We start from the raw sequence: 19,341 nt of genomic DNA, 5'->3' as shown, positions 1-19,341 counted from the left end.
GCATACTTTAGGTTTGCAGTATATGTCAGTGTCTATCCATTTCTATGTCTTTATATAAAACTTATATAAAATATAATACTGTTCAATAGCAAGAAGAAATCTGATAAATGTTTTGGGGTTAATATTTGACTGAAAGATTCCCAAGCAGGAGGTATTAGTTATTTGAGTATAATTCTCACTGGACACTAGATACTTGGTAACAGGACAAAATTAGTTATTTGTTACTTAGAGGTAGAGACATACTGACCAGTGCATCTTAGGGTTTACTTCATATGACTTCCAGGGCTAGTAGCCTATTGTTAAAAATATTTAAAATCCAAAAATTTATCTCTGAAAATACTTCCAAAGATATATGGGTCAGGAGACTTTGTACATGAAGTTTAATAAACAAAGATATGCTCATTCCTTCACATACTGTTTATGGCTGCTTTGTTGCTATAATGTCAGAAAATTGTAAAGAAAGATTAAATATTAATGAACCCAAACCCCTGTTCTATAATGTGTAGTGAAGCTAAGGAGGGAAATAGAAGGGGGGGTGTTTATTACAATAATGATGGCTTTGTGAAAGCTCACCTGTTGTTCTATTCTATAAGATACATAGAAAAGTATCTTAAATGAAGACAAATAAAGGTGTAATTAAAAAGACTTATGAAGAAGAGTTTTAATAACTAATCAGAGTCCTAAAACTCCAATCATTCTATTTTTCTAAAAGGTCAAAATAAAAAAATAAAATAAAATAAAAGGTCAAAATATGGAATTTTAATGAGTTAGTAGGTACTTCTTTGTCTAATAAACAAAGAAAAAAGATTGTTTAGATTTGATTCTTATTTAATTGTTAAAGAGTATAACATTTTCTTATCACATTTACCAAATATTTATGTAATGTGGCTGAATAGGGCATTGAGGACAAAGAAAGTAAAGGCCATTAAATTTATCTCTCTTAGAAACTAGAAAAATATAGCAACATTCCCCACATCCAGACAAAGAAATCCTTAAAAAGCTTTTCCATGCCATCCAGTGTCTTTTACTGAACTAACTCACCGTCTGGAATTTCTTATCCCAGAAGCCCCTGCAGTATCCTTATGTAGTTACAGCCCTTCTCATCTTCCTCTGTCACTATGTCAACAGTGACAGCTTCCACAGGGAAGTTCAGAATATTATAAAGATAAGTATAAGATATGACACTTGGAAATCTAGCACACTGACTCCTGAGAACCCCTACAGAAGAATTAGTGGATGAGTAGTGAGAGTGCATAGTCTTAGTCCTCATTCTGTTTTCTAATCATGTGACTTTAAATTCACAGTTTTAAATTATTTTATCACTTAACTCAATTATAAAATAAAAGAGGACTAAAAGCCTTGTCCTTCATACTAGTGGTTGTGAAAATCAAATTAAATAATGCACATGAAAAAACTTTATCAACTAACAAATGCTGCAAAAATAAGAATTTATAACCATTTGGCGAGGAAAAAAAATAGGGAAGTAAGAATAACCAAAAAATAATGATTTTGAGAATGATAATAAATTCAGAAGGATAACAGGTTTGGAGAAAAAGGTTAAAACTGATGGCAACCTCATAAAAAGTAGACTTTGATATATTCATTCTTAAACATTTCAATTAACATATCACTAAGGTGGGGACAAACCCTGAGTTAGAGCACAATTCTGACTTCTAAGCCAGTACATTTTCCCCTTTACAGTTCCTTTATATCATACTAGCCTGCATTTAAAGAACAAAGAAGAAAAGTTATTATCAATGACAATCCCACTAGATCCAGGTTGAAGACTGGGCATACAGTAGAACAGAGAGTATCATTCAACCTCAGGGATTTCCATTTGTCAATGAATTTGACACCAAGTCTAGAAAGAGAAGAATCCAACCAAAACATTACTATTTGTAAGACAAGAAAAACAGGCCTTATGTTACTTTAGAAAATTCTGTCCTATAATATTGCTGAAGGTGATACAATGAAATTATACTTTTACCAAGGAAGTTAGATTTTAAGCACACCAGAAATTTTGTTTTGATCAGATATATGAAACATGAAGACAAGAGATGGAACATGTATTTTTTAAAGCCTGAGGACTCTAAAACATAGACATACTGTGTAAGCAAAAAACCCATTCATATTTCTTAATCTAGTCCAGAGGTCTGAAAACTATAATTCCTACAGGCCAAATTTGGTTTGCTACCAGATTTGTACATAAAGTTTAATGAACAAAGATATGCTCATTCCTTCACATACTGTTTATGGCTACTTTGTGGCTATAATGGCAGAGTAGCTATGACAAAGATGGTATTGCTCACAAAGCGTAAATTATTCAGTATCTGGCCCTTTATAGAAAAAAAAATTGCTGAGTACTGGTCTAGACAATTTTTAGTCATGAATGAAGAAACAATAATTATTCCTTATAGATCTATTATGTGTAATGCATTGTGCCTGGTAAAGTACATCTCTAGTTCTGCCCATATTTCTTTATTTAATTCTCACAACCATCCTGTGTAATAAAGATTACTGTCTAAACTCCATAGATGAGGAAATTTATATTCAAAAGTCTAAGTAAAACTAACCTAAGATTATACTGTAGTCAGTAGCAGATTCAGGATTCAGATGTCTGTTATTGTTGTTATTATTTGTTTGTTTTAATCTTCATAGATGATGGTCTTTGTTTTTTTTGTTTTTGTTTTTGTTTTTGTTTTTTGTTTTTTGTTTTTTTGGTGATGATCTTTGTACTAAGCTACACTATCTCCCAGAAATTCATGTTTACTAAAAACCAACTTCATAAACTGAGTCATATATGAGTATGTATATGTATGTGGAGGAAATAAAGGATAAGATACAGGAGAAGAAACAGTCACTAAACTTAAAGACTGATCGATGGACATTACTCACTCTGAAGAACCAAACAAAAAAAACATTGAAAACAAAGTATCATTAATATGTAGGATAGTATTATGCAGTCTAACATATGTGTTATTAGAGTCAAGAAAAAAAGGGAATAGAAAATATACTTGAAGTAGGCTGAAAAGTTGCCCAAGTTTACTAAGAAAAATACCAACTTATAAATCTAAGAAGTATAAATATAAAGAAAAATATCCTTATGTATATTTGTCAACTACTAAGCCCATTATCAAACAGCTAAAACCCAAAGATTAAGACAAAATCTTTACTAAGCCCATTGTCAAACAGCTAAAACCCAAAGATTAAGGCAAAATTTTGAAAGCAGAAATGGTACATTGCATGGGGGGGGGGGGGGAACCATGCAAATGGCAGATCTTCTATGAGAAATAATATAGGTCAGAAGATAACAGAATGTCATCAATAAAATGATATGTGAAGCAGGGATTATAACAAGACTTTTATATGCAGTGAAAATATCCTTAAACTAACATGGAAAATTTAAGACATTTTTCAGATAGAAAATTGAAAGAATTTTTTACTTAACAGGTCTGTAGTGAGGAAAGTATGAAAGACTGTTATTGTTGCTGAAGAGGATACACATTCTATGGAAACTTGATGTGCATGATGGAATAAAAAATACTAAAAATAATTTATGAGTAAATATAAAAACTATATTTTTCTTCTTAATTTCTTTAAAAGCCTAATGGAGTGGCTATCTAAGATAAAAATTCTAACAATCATCATGGGGCTTCTAATATATTATAGTAATATATTTGACAATATCACAAAGTATGGGGTTAAAGCAAACTATACAATAGCTAGATTCTTATATTTCTTGTGAACTCAATATCTGTGAATATCAACTCTTAGGTTCATCATGAAAAGTTAAGAATGTGTATTGCAATCCCTAGAGCAACCAACAAAATATAAAACAGAGGTAAGGTTGAAAATCCAAAAGAGAAATTACTATGGAATACTAATTAACATTAGATTTATAAGATGACAAAAAAGGAGGACTAGATGATTAAAAAAATTGAACAGATGCCTTTTTTGTGTGAGCAGATGGAATAAATAAAAGATAAGCAACAAAATAATAGTTCTACATCTAAATGAATCAATAATTACATTATATGTTAATGAATTTAAAACTCCCAATTGTAAGGGAAAGATTATCAATCTGAATAAAAAAAAACAAAACACAGAATTATGGATATCTACAACTAATGCCTTGTTTTATAAGACAGGCATAACTCAAGTACAAAAAAAACCAAGTAATGATAAGAAAAGAATAATAAAAAAGTATGTCTTTTACATAATGCAAAAATTCTCAAAAAAATACTAACAATCAAGTAATATGTTACATCAACTAGGATTTATTCAGGAATTCAAAGCTGTTTTAACTTCCAAACATTGAATTAAGAAAATATATTGTATTACCAGAATAAAGGAGGAAAATAAATATAATATTATCAACAGTTAAGGAAAAAATTTGGTGAAAAAGCAACAAAAAAATAATATATTTTTTAAAGATTTTATTTATTCATTCATGAGAGATACAGAGAGAGAGGCAGAAACGTAGAAAGAGGAAAAAGCAGACTCCTTACAGGGAGCCCTATGCGGGACTTGATCCCCGGACCTGGGATGGCTCCTTGAGCCAAAGGCAGGGACTCAACCACTGAACCACCAGGCATGTATACAATGGAATACATTGGAATATTCCTCAGCCATTAGAAATGACAAATTCCCACCATTTGCTTCGACGTGGATGGAACTGGAGGGTATTATGCTGAGTGAAGTAAGTCAATCGGAGAAGGACAAACATATATGGTCTCATTCGTTTGGGGAATATAAAAAACAGTGACAGGGAATAAGGGGGAAAGGAGAAAAAAATGAGTGGGAAATATCAGAAAGGGAGACAGAACATGAGAGACTCCTAACTCTGAGAAACGAACTAGGGGTGGTGGAAGGGGAGGTGGGCAGGGGGTGGGAGTGACTGGGTGACGGGTGCTGAGAGGGGCACTTGATGGGATGAGCACTGGGTGTTATTCTATATGTTGGCATATTGAACACCAATAAAAAATAAATTTACAAAAAAATAAAATAAAATAAAACAGATGCTACCACAAGAAAAAAAAAAGTATTTTTATAAAATTCTCAGAAAATTCAAAATAAAAGAGAAATTTCCCAGTCTAATTAAAAAAAAAGTATTTTTATAAAATTCCCAGAAAATTCAAAATAAAAGAGAAATTTCCCAGTCTATTCATGACAAAAAGAATAGTCATGACAAACCTATAGCTAATGTCATATTAATGATGAAATACTCAAAACATTGTTTTTAGAACAGCGCCAAAGCAAAGATCACCATTTCATTACTTAACATTCAGTATTGTCCTGAGAGGGATAGTCAAAGTGAATGTAACTAGGAAAAAAATTAAAATTAAAATGAATAGAAGACATAAAACTTGGAAAGGAAGGAGTAAAATTTTCTCTGTTCACAAAAGCTGTTATTAAATATGTAGGGAAAAATAAATAAATAAATAAATAAATAAATAAATAAATAAATATGTAGGGAAATCTTAGGCATAGGTTAATAGATATTTTCTATAAAGAGCCGGATAGTAAATATTGTGTGTTGTCCAGGCCTCATGGGTTCTATTGCACTTAACTCTTGTGCAGATAACATAGAAAGTATGTAAGTGAATGAGTATGTCCATGTTCCAATAAAACTTTATTTACAAAATCAGTGAGCCAGATTTGTTATATATGCCATATTTTGTCAACTCCTGATCTAAGAAATCTACAAAGCAGCTATTGAATCTACTAAGTACATCTGTCAAGTTTACAGATTACAAGAATTGAATTAAACTTCATTGTATTTCAGTATGATAGCAGGAAACAACTAAAAATGAAGTAAAAATTCCCATTAAGGATATCACTAAAACTATAAAATACACAGGAATACATTCAAGAAAAAGTGAAAGATGTCTGCATTGAAAAGTACAAAACACTGCAGAAATGGAGACTATATTTCCTAGGCTGTGCCTTTGATTCTTGTGATTATTCATTCCAAAAGTGGGTGGAAGTCTGTATCTCCTACTCCCTTTCACCCGTTTTGCCCCCCCCCCCCCACTCCTCACCCTAGCAGCAGGTTTGTTCTCTGTATTTATGGATCTGCTTCTGCTTTTTGTTTGTTTGTTTATTCATTTGTTTTGCAATAGTGCTGTACGGTGACAGACAGTAGCTACACTTGTGAATATAGCATAATGTAGAAACGTGTAGAAATATTATATTGTACACCCAAAACTAATGTAACATTGTGTCAACTATACTCAAAAAAACAAAGCAAAATGACAAATGAAGTTATACTATTTATCAAATGAATAAGTATTTCTAAGATATCATTTCTCCCCAAACTTACTTATAAATTCATTGTACCGGTAAACATAAACCCAGCGACATTTTAGAACATAGAAATGAACAAGCTATTTCTAAAACTTTCTTATTGAAACTTAATGGGCTTAGAACAGCCAAAATAATATTTTTTAAAAAGAATGTAATTAGAGACTTTATACTACCTGACTTTAAGAATTACTATAAAACTTCATTAATCAAGTCAGTACAATACTGGCATAGGATAGTAGAACAAAGGGAACAGAATAAAGAGCCCAGAAATAGACCCACCTACATGTAACCAAATGATTTTTGCCTAAATCCCCAAAGCAATTCAATGGAGGAAATTAAAGTCTTTTAACAAATGGTATTGGCACACTTTCACAATATAGAATAAAAAGACCCCCCCAGGGATCCCCGGGTGGCGCAGCGGTTTGGCGCCTGCCTTTGGCCCAGGGCGCGATCCTGGAGACCCGGGATCGAATCCCACCTCAGGCTCCCGGTGCATGGAGCCTGCTTCTCCCTCTGCCTGTGTCTCTGCATCTCTCTCTCTCTCTGTGACTATCATAAATAAATAAAAATTTAACAAAAAAAAAAAAAAAGACCCCCCCAATCCTTACCTCACAGTGTGTTCAAACATTGTCTAGATGACTTACATGTCTAAACTTAGAAGGTAAATATTTAATGCTTCCACAATAAAATGTAGGACATTATCCTTATGATGCGGAGATAAGCAAAAGTTTTTTTTTTTGGACGGACACAGAAAAAGCAGTAACCATAAAATAAAAACAATAAACAAATTACAAACATCTGTCTATCAAAGGACACCATTAAGAATGTAAATAAACAAGGCATGGATTGGGAGAAAATATTTACACGACATAAATCTGACAAAGGATTTATATTTAGAACTCATATGTAATGGGAAGGTTTTATGTTTTTTTTTTAAGCTAAAGCATTGAATACCCAGTTCACAAAAGAAAATATTTGAATGTAATTTAGTAAGTACATAAAAATACTTAATATCAATCAGCAGGGAAATAAAAATTACCCCACGATGAAATTACCCCACGATGTCCATAAGACATACTGGAAGAGCTAAAATTAAAAATACTGACAATATCAAGAAATGAGATTGTAAAGCAACTCTCATGCACTGCCAGTAGGAACATAAAATGTTAAAATAATTTTGGAGAAATATTTGACAATTTTTTTTTATTTTGGCAATTTCTAATAAACTTAAATATATATGACTCAGCAATTCTACTCCTAAGTGTGCACACCTCCCCACCCTGCACCTCCCAAACGAAAACATATGCTTTATATCAGCCTTACAGAAAACTACCCAAATATTGGGAAGAATTTTTAAAATATGGTATATCCATGCAGTGAAATATTAGTCACTATAAAACATAATGAACTACTACCCTAATATGCATAAGCACAAGTTTAAATTTTATGGATAGATTGAGCAAAATGAAGTCAAATCCAAAGAGTACAAACTGCAATTTCATCTGCATGAAGTTCCCGAATAGGCAAAATTAATTTGTGGTGGGAAAAAAAAATCAGAAAGGAGGATGAGGAAACTTTTTAGGGCAAAGAAAATATTCTATATCTTGATAGGATGTGGGTTTCACAAGTGTGCTCATGTGTCAAAACCAATCAAATTGGACACATAAAATTTGTACATTTTACTGTATGTAAACATTTCCAGATACAAAAAAGAACTGGCAATAATATGGACTCCAGTTTAAGTTTTAGTGTTTACAGTGATATTCTACACAAATATAGAAGGGCAAATAATGAAATACTAAACTCTGTGGTTTGGGAGTGGAATTGTATCAGTATGTAGTCATGATTTCTAATATATCAAATATAGAATTATATAAAAATGTGTAGAAAAACACCTTTTCTTAGTTTTAATTTAAATTCCAGTTAGTTAACATACAGTATAATATTAGTTTCAGGTGTACAATTTAGTGAGTCAACACTTCCCTGCATCACAATAAGCGTGCTTCGTCATCCCCACTACCTATTTAACCCATCTCCCCACCCACCTCCCCTCTGGTAACCATCACTCTGTTCTCTATAGTTAAGAGTCTATTTCTTGGCTTGCCTCTCTCTCTTTTTTCCCTTTGATCATTTGTTTTGTTTCTGAAATTCTACATACAGGTGAAATCATTTGGTATTTGTCTTTCTCTGACTCTTCTCACTTAGCATAACACACTCTAGCGCCATCCATGTTGTTGCAAATGGCAAGATTTCATTCTTTATATGGCTGAGTAATATTGATATATATATTGATATGTGTATATATATCTCACAACTTCTAACAAAGTAGATTTAGAGGGAACATACCTCAACATAATAAAGGTCATATGTGAAAAACCCACAGCTAATGGGGAAAAACTGAGACCATCCCTCTACAGTCAGGAACAAGACAGGGATATCCAGTGTCACCACTGTTATTTAACATAGTACTAGAAGTCCTAGCCACAGCAATCAGACAACAAAGAACAACTTTCTATATTTATCTTTTTCTTAGTTCTATCTAGAAGAGATGACATACCAGTTTCAATGAGCATACCCAAATACCATTTAGTTTCTAAATACCATTCTCTATTAAAAGGAACCAAAACTACTTGAAGGATTGAGGCAGGAGAAATATGAATTGAGTCTGGAACATTCTGTTACAGCAGAAGGTAAAGAAGTGCACACACACAAAAAAAATGATGAGGCTATCGTAAAGGGATACAGAAGGGATTCTCACTGGCCAGATTCTGAGGAATTTGAACATGAAGATAAATAATAGCTGCAAAAATATAAATCCTTTAATAGAATAAGAAGTTATTAATTAACCCAAATATATAAATAAGGTAAATAAGTAAATAACTAGGAAGAAGAGAAATCTCTTCTTTACAGTGGAATGAATATTAACAAATACCTAATATCCAATAAAGTTGGAAAATCATCAGTGGATGATAAAACTAGTGAGTGAAAATTTGATTACACAAAGGAAACTTGCATCATCTCAAAGTATCTCCATACATATCATTTATTAATAAAGATGAGAAAATAGGAAATTTATAATGGAGAAGCCTGACAATAACCATTTCACTAAGAAATCAAAACTAATATAATCAAAATTGGGAGAAACTGACATCATAAGCCTCCTTACATGATGCATGGGGAAGAACCTTAAGCCTTACTTCAGTGATATCCTTGATCAAATAAAAAAAACATAATCTGATTCTAAGGAAACATCAGACAATGATCAGAGACATGCAACAGTGTCCTGTACGTTTCAAAAATATTGAGGTCATAGAGACAAAGAAAGGCTGAAGAACTATTCCACGATAAAGTAGACTAAAGAGATTTGATAATTACATGTAATCTATGATCCTGATTGGAATTCTTTGAAGAAACAAAAATGCCAAAAAGAACATTACTGGGACAATTGAACAAAACTGAACATGGACTCTGGAGTAGATGATAGTAAAGTATTACTGTTAAATTTCCTGATTATGATAACTATACTCCAGTTATTTTAGAGAATGTCAATTTTTTAAGGAAAAACACACTAAGATAATTAGGGATAAAAGTTTATGGCATCTCCAAATGGCTCTCAAAGTTTAAAAATGCTGAAAGATAGACATGAAGAAAGAAAATTATAAAGCAACTGAGACAATATGTAAACTATTGACGAATCTGGGAGTTCCTTGTACTATTCTTGTAGCTTCCTTGCAAGTTAGAAATGACATGAAAATAATAAGCTACCTAAGAAGGGCTTCACTCCTTTGTAGCTACTGGAAGCACGTATTAAATGATTATTTTTAAGGTATCTGCCAAGCTCCAACTTTTGCTTTTCTCTGTGGTCCTGCCCCCAAGTCCAATGGGGAAAGTTTCTGGCTGCCCAGTTTACCCTGTACAGGACCTATCTTGGTTACCACTGACTGAATCTACTGAAGACATCTGACCTATACTGTCACTATAATTTTTTCACCAGGAATTTTAAAATGATTTACTTGAGAAGAAATGAATGCCCTTTTGTTCTCAACAGTTGCTTTTTCCCAGAGTAGTTCGGTCCCTCTCCTTCCACCCTACTCATAACTGATTTATCTAAATGGATAGATAGTGATGCTCTGACCTTCATCATTCCTTAGTTCTTTGGGTGTTTTGTTTTTGTTTTTGATTTTGTAGTAGAAGTAAAACCTTGCACGCAAATGGCTCCTATCCCCAGAATTTGTTTGCTTTGTCTTATCCCTCCATGGTGTACATTTCCTGGAGAGACTTTGTCCCTGCAAGGGTGAGACTTGTATTTTGGAGAGGACTTAATTTAGGAGGGAAAGTTGCAGGAGCCCATTTGGCCTTAAATCCAACCCACATCCTCCAATCCAGTCTTCCTAGGAATAAGGCTGATATTTTTGTCTTCATCTGTCTGATTCCTACATCTCTAAAATTGGTTCAGAACCCATAGGGGGAAAGGCGCGTGATTAATTATCACCCTCCAACTGCAACAACTGCCAAGCAATCTCTGCAGGGTGACTGGAAAAGCAGAGAAAAGCAACCTACAGGAAAAGAGATGACGCAGACTCGATAAGCATTGATGAATAGCTTGTTGATTTCTTTTTCTAGTTCCTTCTTCAATTCCACTTATATTTATCTCTCTTCTTGGATTCCAAAGGATACAATATTTCTTTAGAATAAATCTTCCTTTGGGACTTAGACTAGGATCTAAAGAGTCTGAAATAATGCCAGGTTTTATTTTTCCTGCCAGTATGGGGCATTCTTAGATTTATATTTTTGTAAATTTGACAGTAATGGATATTTTACTTATTGATTGCTAGAAAACCAGGTCTCATATTCTTCTAAGAGATATTTAAACTTCAGGACCACAGAGAAAGAAAGGCACATTTGGGGGCAGGCTGATCATAAGCTTGTACTTCAGTGTGCAAATCCTCAGTATCAGCGTCAGAAATGAAGAGAAGAAACAGAAATGCCAATCAAGGAAAGCTGCAGATTTCACTACTGATGGTGAGATCAGAACCCTTTGTCTTGTTCCACTGTCCTGAGTTCTAAAAGTCAAGGTGGAAGGAATATACTTCAAACAGGCCTGAATAGTCTTCATACAATGACAGTACTAGGGGGTGATTTTAGCAGAGAGATGATAAAGTGATTGAAAATTAGTTAAGAATGTGAAATAGGGAACTGGCTGACATTTAGCCATATTTAATGTCTTCTTGAGTCAGTTCTGTGATTGCCTTGGCTGAGTTAAAGGGCATAAAATCACTTCAACTGATGAGATTAGCCTCCCCGGTTTTAAATAGAGAATTAACATTCAGGCCTTCTTTAGGCCTCTTAGATGTGTCAGAAAAGTAAGGTCATAGGGCAAACTGCTACCTCAAAAATTAGGAGACAGGTAGGTATAGAGAATCACAGCTTACTGAAGCAGAAACCTATGAACTGAAAGCTCCACAAGAATCAATGCTGGGATAGGAAAACCTGAACTATAATTGTCAAATTGCTGACAGCTCAGTGTAGACAAGTCTGGGAATTAAAAACCCCAGGAGGACCCAATCAGACAAGGATTCACACTTTTGTGAGTTCTATTTCCAGGAGCTCTATCAGGTCCTCATAGTGAAAATCAGAGAAAAATCCTCTAGTGCTAATGGCAGGGGAAAGGAAAAAGAAACTATTACAAATATGTCCAGGATGTCCTTCAGGAGATGAATGGATAAATAAACTGTAGCACATCCAGAAAATGAAAAATTTTTAGTGCTAAAAGGAAAATGAAAAAAGAAATATTATTCACTGCTAAAGAGAGATGAGCTACTAAACCATAAAAGACCTGGAGGAAACTTAGATGCTCATTATTAAGTGAGAGAAGCCAATCTGAAAAGGCTACATATGGTGTGATTTCAACCATATAACATTCTGGAAAAGTTAACAAGTTTAGTGGCTGCCAAGGCTTAGAGAGGAGGGAGAGATGAACAAGCAAAACACAGAGGACTTTTGAGGGAGCTAAACTAATCTGTATGATACTACAGTGGTGGATGCATGTCATTATACATATTTCAATTCCCCATGGAATGTACAACACTAAGAGTGAACCTTAATGTAAACTGGACTTTGGGTAGTGCTGTACCAATGTAGATTCATCAATTAAAATAAATGTACCACTGTGGTATGGAATATCAACAGTAGTGGAGCTAGTGGCATACGGGGACTTGGAGATATATGGGAACCCTCTTCATTTTCCATGCAATTTGCAGTGAACCTAAAAGTCCTCTAAAATATAATGTTTATTAATTTATAAAATGAAAACAACAGAATTCAAAAAAGTCAAAGTGGTTAAACAGTCATTTGTTCAAGCAAGAGTGATTGGTATTCATTTAATATAATCACAAAAAAGATGGCAGCAGAAAATAATGTTCCCGGGTTAGATGTGCCTGATTGGAGAATGGAGTGTTTTCTATTTGAGGTGTAACCAAGTCTCCTTTCTGTTACATGTAAGACAGCTGGTACAAATCCATGCAGAAATGTCTTGCCTGTGGCAATGCCAAAAATTGCTCCAATTTTATAATCTCTACAATGATAAACTTGATGTTTCTAGTTTACAGTCTACATTCTCAAGGACAAAACTGTTCTCAAATAGTCAATATTGACATACACAAAAATCTTTCTTTCCATCTTTTTTTTCTTGAAGAATGGAAAAGCTACACACTTGGAAGGAACCACCACACTTGACTCATTGCATCACCACACTTGGCTCATTGATTAGCTGTGCTGGCTCTATTGTACATGATTCTGAAAAAAACTATCACCCCATGACACAATCCCAGTGAAGGGAAATCTCCTTGCATATTTCTAGAGTATCAGTGGGGAGCTTTTGTGTCCCTAGGGTATCCATTCTAGATTAAAACCTAAAGGCAAACACACCATGTTGAGAGACCCCAGCATATGAGGGAAATATCACAAATAGGTGGTTCATGTAGTCGATCTCTCTTTGGTGAACCAAGGGATTATTCAACTGAAGAGGTTCCTTCCTATAAGACCCAAATCTCTAGGGTAAAAATCATATCTTCATTTCATGGTTTTCCTTCAATCTGAAACCCATATAAATCTAGACATATATAAATACTAGGCCCATAAATGCCACATCTGGGTTGTCTCCAACACATTGCCAGTATCAGGATAAGAAAGAAACTATTTTCTGTGGCACTTGAAATTCTTGAGTTAAGGACCCCCAAAGACGGAGTACTTCATATCCAGGTATTGAGATATTTCAACCTAATGAAGTTAGTTATTATTCCTGAACACCTCTTAGGTTGTAACTTGCCTGAAAGTTTAACTTGGGTCAGGTGAAGTGAAACAGAAATGTATTTATCGATTAGCAAATTTCCTTCTTCCCCTATACCCAGCTCTCTGACTCTCTCAGCAATAAGGTAGAAATGTTATGCTATTTACCATAGGCTTTCCCAGGAAAGAGAGAATCTGCTTAATGAATGTTGGGTAACAGTTTGGTTTGAATAGATTGCCTAAGCAAGAATCAATCTCTTAATTTTTCCTCGGACAAGTTAGGAGAGACCTAAAGGAAAATTGGCCTGTTGCCCCCAGATCTGTAGAACAATTACTTCCTTCTCCCCATCTCAGATGCCTCACGGCCATGCATCATGGCCTCAATAGTGAGCTAAGTGAAAACTCCTAACTCCCTTTCTGAATGATTAACAGATAGATGGGATATATTTTAATCTAAGACAGGTATTTATGACAGGAATAGGGTTTCCCTAGATGTTCTAATTAGAACAAATTCTCCACTTGTTTTTGTCTAAAAGTTGGACAGTAAACTTCCCAAGAAGACTCAAATTTTGTTTTACTCAGAATCTGGTAGTTCCATAGAAATGCGATGTGCATCTTGTAGAAATATGATTCAAGGTTTTTTTTTTTTTAAGTTAATCCAATGATATTTTAAAACTCAACATACACACATACACATGTGATATTGCAAATTGAACCTACTAGAAGTCCATTAATATTGGATAAACTCATGTTGGGTCTGATTCAACTTAAATCTTTCCTGTCAACTTAGTTTAATTGATGGTTTCCTGATAATAAAATGAGTTTTAAATATTATGATTTATGATTATTGATCTGGATGATTTGTTTTCATATTTTATGAACAAACAAAATAGATGAACATTTTGGAGACTAAAACTGAGATAAGAGTACAACTGTTCTCTGTAATTTTTTATTACAAATGTTCTGTTCATCCAAACAGTATTACAAACTTAATTTTATACATGTAAAATATCACACTAGTGCTTCACACCATGCTTCTTTAGATATATGAGATATGAGTATAGAGTGATATACATCCTAGAGTAGTTATAAAATGAAAGTAATAGTTGTATTATTTGAATATCTTTACTTTCAGGGCAATTCCCAAGTCTGTTATTTTATTTATTTCTTAGAATAAGGTAAGATTCCCAGTCTCATTTTATAGGTCATGGAAATGACAAAAATGTACTGACTAGGTCGCTAATAGATTGAAGTGAAAGCACAGGTTTTCAAATACTTCCCCAGGGACTATTCCATCTAGTCACTTGAAAAATTGACTTTCTAAAATAATTAGAGTCACAAAACTTAAATCCTCCCCCAGGGACCAAAGTTTCTGAAAACTAACTAGAGTTTTCGCCCTCTCTGGCAGCATTAACTTTTAATAGATCATGAAAGTTCTCCAGCCCAACTGCAAAAATGCTTCTGAAAAAGAAGCATTAACCACATAATCAATTTGTGGAACAGAGAGACGATGATGAGCTGAAGAGAAGAGAGAGAAGGGTAAGAGAAATACTTTTAATAAATAAGTAAAATTTAGTAAATATTTTAGTAAAATAAGGTCATTTATCTTCATTTATCTTGTAATAACATCTTGATTTACAGAAAGGGATGAGTTTGGGGTTGGGGTGTCAAGATTAGGGGGAAGGGAGGTAAGTGTGAATTACAGTGGTCAATCTAGACATAGCTGCCTGATGAGAAAACACTGACTTCTGCAATACTACCGTAGAATTATGAACTGTACAGTGTTGTCACATAGGCTCTATCTCATGCTAAAAGCTCAAATCATTGTTATCTCAAAGGGTAGAACTGAGATTTGATGGTGGGTCTAGAGTGAGCATTAAAAATGGGTTCCTGACTCCCAAATATTGGCCATATTGCATTGTCTTTCTCATCACTGAAGTAATATGAAATATTAATAAATACTGGGAAATGGTAAGTATGTCTGCTACGTAGGAAAATACGTTTATTGTACAAAATAACTTTTAAAAATTGAAGACATTCACCTTCAAGGAGAGGCAGCAAGTTTATTAAATACATCTGAGGACTCAGTGTAGGTACTTCATCTCCATTATTAAAGACAGAGAAACCATACTTTAAAAACTAGTACATTTCTTCAGGTTTCTAGAGGGGAAGAAAAGGTGCTAGAAATGCTTCAAAAATCACATTGAGAGTGACTGATATGAGGGATTCATGGCACTCTATTTACCAGTTAGGAGGAAACACAAATGATGCCTATTATATATTTCTTTATTTTAGTAGGAATGATATAATAACTCTAAAAATAATAATTTCTTTCAAAAAGCAGGCCAGTACTTGGAATTTCCAAGCACATTAGTTTCAGATAACAACTACTAAGGCCAAGTACTCAGGCTTAAGTCTCCTCTTGAATAGTGAATTTTTCATTTCACAGAGTTATAGTTTGGTTAGTGCTGTAGTGAATATCCAGTGAAGCCTTGAAAAATCCCTCATAATTGATTATCCCTATTCTCTCTAAAAAAACCAATTAAGCAATAAACAATGGCTTTTATCCCAAGATGACCCATTTTAATTTCTGACATCTACAAATATCACTTATTTTATATTGAGTCAATTATCTACCTCATTAAATCTACCCATTGGTTTATCTTCAGTCATTTATATGATTTAATATGTATATATATAAATAAATTTGTTACATGTATATGTTGTTCCTAAATCCATGCTTTTGAATTTAAAATATATTGTGAACACCTTTCCATGTCAGCATGATAGAAATATTTCACCCTTTGAAGTGAATCCATAGTATTCCATGATTTGAGTATGTTGGTTTGTGTAATGAAACCCCCTCTTTTTTTTTCTTTATAATTTTTTTTAAGATTTTGTTTATTTATTCATGAGAGACACAGAGAGGCAGAGACACAGGCAGTGGGAGAAGCAGGCTCCATGCAGGAAGCCCAACGTGGGACACGATCCAGGGACTCCAGGATCACAACCTGGACCGAAGGCAGGCGCTAAACCACCGAGCCACCCAGGGTTCCCTAATGAAACCCCTCTTGATAAATGTTTAGATTGTTCCCCTTTTTCCCTTTTGTTTTGTTTTGCTTTATTTCTTTCTTTCTATACTTACATAACTATTTTTTACATCGGTGCTTCTGAGACTCTTTGGTTAAGACTTTTGTATTAAAAGTTATTATTAGAAAAAAAAAAAAAAAGCTGCCAGTGTATATCTATGAAGAATGCAATGACCACTAACACAGTTTGATGCCACTGCCTTGATTAGTGGTAAGGTGTTAGCTATTTTATACATCTAGAGTTCTCATTTATCAAACAAGAACTTGTAAATTATCCAGCAGAGACCCCTGTTTGAATGAAATGCCCAAAGAGGGACACAGGATGTGGCAACTGTCCTGTGGAAACTAGAAGTCAGGTTACTAGGGCTTTCTATGCATTGCTCTACTTACTTACTTACAGTGATATACCTTTGATCTGTCCTTCTATTTTACCTCTAGAAGTTTGCCTTGCATCTGGAAAACAAGGTAATTTTCCTAGACTTCTCCAAATATTTAGTCTAATCAGCTAAAAGATATCACTACTAGCCTACCTCTTAGCTGCTCTTGCCTTAGGTTTCATGCATTTACTCTGTTCCAGCTAGACTCTGAACATGGCTCTTATCTAGCACTGCAGCTTAATTTTCAACTTGACTGCTCAGGGTTAAGTTGATCACTGGTCAGGGAATCGAGCAGAACTACTTGCATTTTCAAACATGTAAGAAATAAATTTACCAAAATTTTAAATGCGTGTCAAACTGTTTTACTTTACCTAAAGTTCATTGTTAAGATTAAATGTTTTATGAAAAATGTCTATTTTTCTTAAAGTATTGTTTTTCCTTCTCCAGTTGAGTTCTTAAAACGTGTCTCATAGATCTTACATCTAGTAACTTTTTCCCTCTTCTGTGAACTACCTCTTCATACCAAATACTACTGTAGTGAGAGCCAGACTATTATATTTAGAACCCCCAGGAACTGCTGAGGTTTCCCTTATCTAGATAAGCAGTTTCCCTTCTGAAGCTTTATTGAGCACAGTTTCACTCATATTCCCCTTACCTTTCTATGTAGGTGTAGAGGACATTTTCTGGGCTCAAGTCACCTTCCTAGGACATCTCAGTTCTAGCAGGGACAGAAGATGGGCTCCACCTGCATATCAGAATGCCACTGGAAAAAGAGCAAATAAATGTGACATTCCAGAGGAGGAATCAATCATTCACTAATCCACCAGATAGTAAATCTTTGACCAATAAATATTACACAAAACACTAAGCTGCATTTTGTAGGAAAAGTTGAGGAAAGATATGGTTCCTTTCCATAAGGACCTTACAGTTTATTGTCAGAAAAATATGTATACTTTTGCAGGTAAATATATCTATGTGTGTTTGGCTAAGCAAATAGAAAAAGCAAAGAGTACCCACAGAAATAAACACTTATGAGTAAGTAAATAATAATAAACTAATTAGTCATTCATAACACATAGGTTAAGAGGTGATAGAGAGGGGAAGTTTCCAGATGAAGTCACCATTTGACTTCTTTTGACCTCCCCACCCCCAATGCTCACAAAATCTCTTGAGCTGGGCCATATATAGTTAGTCTTCCTTGGACCTTTCTCCCAGCAATATCCCTGCCTTTTTTTTTTTTTTTTTTTTTTTAATGAGGGAGAGGGAAAGAGAATCTCAAGCAGACTCTCTGCTGAGTGTGGACCCTGACTCAGGGCTTGATCTCAGGACTCTGAGATCATAACCTGAACTAAAACCAAGAGTCAGCTGCTTAACCTACTGCACCACCCAGGTACCCAGGCAGTAACATTCTTAAGGGAAGATGCAAGAAACTCCTGTTCTCTAGTTCCTTTTTCTCAACATCCCTGCCCTTTTTTTAAAAAAAATTTATTTATTTATTTATTTATTTATTTATTTATTTATTTGAGAGGGAGAGAAAGAAAGTACAAGCAGGAGGAGGGGCAGAGAATTAGACTCACCATCGAGCAGGCAGCCCAACATGGGACTCAATCCCAGGACCCTGGGATCATGACCTGAGCTGAAGGCAGACACTTAACCAACTGAGCCACCCAGGAGCCCACCATCCCTGCTCTTGATCCTCAATATTTTACCTCATGAATGGGAAAAAGAGTCAAAGAATAGCAAACTCAGGAAAGACCTGGAAGGAAACTTTTTTTCCTAAAGACTAGCACAAAACTTACCTATGAGGACTACACAGCCTTCTCAGGGCTAGGAGTCCCCCCAAAGTAAAGAATGAGAGGGAGTAATCTTAACTTTTTTTTTTTTTAAATTAGAATGTGCTACTTACGTATACAAGAGGATCTTTGTCAGGAATGTATATTATATAGTATTCTGTTAAAATAGATATAATTTACACTAAAAGATTAAAAAATTACATTCTAGTTATTAATGAAAGCAATTTGAAAGATTTAATCATACCAGTAATAAATACATTATAAATGTATTATCAGTATAACCAGTACAACCATTTTATTTTTGATTAGAAACTTTTAAAAAATATTATAGTGGTCTTTTTAAATTTACATTTATTTATATATTTATTTACTTACTTACTTTTAAGTAATCTCCACACCCAACATGGGGCTCAAACTCTCGACCCTGAGATCAAGAGTCACATGCTCTTCCAACTGAGCCAGCCAGGTGCCCCACTTTAGAAACTTTTA

General features: G+C 34.2%; 1 long non-coding RNA gene across 1 annotated transcript in view; it reads right to left on the bottom strand.

The window, feature by feature from the left end:
• LOC140617281 (uncharacterized) overlaps window positions 1–17,846 on the bottom strand; it is a 92,914-nt gene extending 75,068 nt beyond the window's left edge. Inside the window, exon 1 of the long non-coding RNA XR_012017524.1 lies at window positions 17,715–17,846. This is a non-coding gene — a long non-coding RNA (uncharacterized lncRNA). The remainder of the gene's footprint in view (window positions 1–17,714) is intronic.
• Window positions 17,847–19,341: the final 1,495 nt, after the last annotated feature.

The sequence above is a fragment of the Canis lupus genome, chromosome 25 (genome assembly GCF_048164855.1).
Source record: "Canis lupus baileyi chromosome 25, mCanLup2.hap1, whole genome shotgun sequence".
Lineage (NCBI taxonomy): Eukaryota > Metazoa > Chordata > Mammalia > Carnivora > Canidae > Canis > Canis lupus.
This window is presented reverse-complemented; position numbering and strand designations above follow the sequence as displayed.